This window comes from Desmodus rotundus, unplaced genomic scaffold, assembly GCF_022682495.2.
Source record: "Desmodus rotundus isolate HL8 unplaced genomic scaffold, HLdesRot8A.1 manual_scaffold_16, whole genome shotgun sequence".
NCBI classification, from domain to species: domain Eukaryota; kingdom Metazoa; phylum Chordata; class Mammalia; order Chiroptera; family Phyllostomidae; genus Desmodus; species Desmodus rotundus.
In genome coordinates, this window is record NW_026527214.1 from 483,617 (window position 1) to 485,775 (window position 2,159).

The window sequence follows — 2,159 nt, forward strand, 5'->3', positions numbered from 1 at the left end:
CTCCATCCAAGATTGTTCTATCCAGCAAAGCTGTCTTTTCGAACGCTCGGGCAGATAAAGTGCTGCCCAGACAAGTTCAATTTAAAGGAGTTCATCATCTCCAAGCCCTTATTATATGAAAAGATACAGAAAGTTGCCTAAGGAAAAAGAAGGTAAAAAAAAAAAAAATGCGAATAAAATGGCAGCAAAGTCACATCTATCAACAACCTAACCTTAAAAGCAAAAATAAAAACACACTACGCAGACAATTCCAACAGGAACTGAATGGCAGAAATGGAGGTAATATGGAGGGTTATTAGCGGGAGGGGGTGGACCGACAACGGGGGAAAAGGTACAGGGAATAAGAAACATTAATGATAGGAGCAAAATAGACCGGAGGAGGTAAGGGTGGTATAGGAAGAGGAATGGGAATGACATTATTGATACAGGAAAACAAAGGCAGCGATGACACAATACCCCTGGTTATTTTTCTTCTATGACTGTGTTCTGTCTTCCTCACTGGTTTCCACTCTTTCTATTCCTAACTCTAGGCTCTCATCAAAGTCAGGTTTTTCTTTTGTTTTAACTTCAAAACTTAATTTTTATTTTTTAGCCATAAAACACGATTTTCATAAAACCCTTCTACTAGGTTAAATTTTTAATAGATATTGATTTAATTTTATGTTTATTCAGTTATAATTGACTGCATTTCCTCCCCATCCCTGCACCTCACCCTAGCCAGTCCCACCTCCCCCAGACACCTCAAAACTTCCCTTTGATTTTCTCCTTGTGCATTTTAGAGTAGTAGATCCTGTAGACCACTCTCCCCTCTATCCCCTCCCTCTTCCCCTCTGACTATTGTACCATTGTTCTTAAAGTCCTATGTGTCTGTTTCTATTTTGTTTCCTTTTTTCCTCAGTTGATTATGTTGTCCTTAAAGGTGAGATCATTTGGTATTTCTCCCTCACAGCCTGGCGCATTTCACTTAACCTAATGCTGTCCAGTTCCATCCATACCATTGCAAAGTGTATCAGCTCCTTCTTTCTCTCTTCGGTGCAGATTTCCATTGTGTAAATGTACCATAGTTTTTGGATCCACTCATTAGCTAATGGGCACCTAGGTAGCCTCCAGCACTGGGCTATTGTAAATCGTGGTGCTATGGACATTGGGGTGCACAGGTTCTCTGGCATTGGTGTTTCAGTGTTCTAAGGGTACAATCCCAGCAGTGGAATTTCTGGGTCAAACGGCTTTTCCATTTTTAGTTTGCAGAGGAAATTCCATACAGTTCTCCACAGTGGCCGCACCAGTCTGCATTCGCACCAACAATGTCCTGGTTGTCCCTTTTCTGCTCATCCTCTCCGACATCCGTGTCTTGCTTTGTTTATGTTGGCCACTCTGGCTGTTGTGAGATGGAACCTCATTGTGGTTTAATTTTATAAACGAAGAACACAGTAGAAGGAATCAAAAGCAGGATCGGGGGAGCTGAGGACCGCCTCAACAAATTCACTTTTCTCTATACTTTCTTTCGAGTATTTATCGTTATTGTTCCTTTATTCGTGCAAGGGGTTTTCTATTACTCATCCATGCAGACTAGGATTATTGGGATTGTATTATGCGGTGGAGATTGCTGCTAAAATGCCTTGGAGAAAGACGACAAAGGTAAATTAGGCAGGGTCTCAGGCCTCAGAAAATGTGCAGCCCAGTGTAGCTCCGATGTTTAACGCCTCCTGCGGTCTTCTATTGCATACTATAACGTGTTCATTGGATGTTTCTTAAAGTCATTGGACAATAAGAAGCAGAGTCGTCTTCTATTTAAAAAACTAGTGGCAATCCCGTGTCACGCAATTGAATCAGCGCAATTATTATTGTCCCAAGTTCAAGGATCATAAATTCGAAGTCCATCTGCCTTTTCTCCCACTGCCATCTTTACACGTATTACAAGATTTTGATCCATCTTCCCCAAAGTGTCTTTATCCTTCATCTCTTCCCTTGCCATTCTACTGCTAAAACTGCAGTTCCAAAGTAGTAGGAACATGTCAGCGATGGTCTCTACGTGACCCATCTGTCCTTGATTAAAGAATTTTGTATGAGAGACACTGGGGTAGGGTTGAGGGATGGGGAGACATGCAGAAAATTGTAAGTGAATTTTTTTTTTTCAGAGAGACCCTGAAATAAAACCC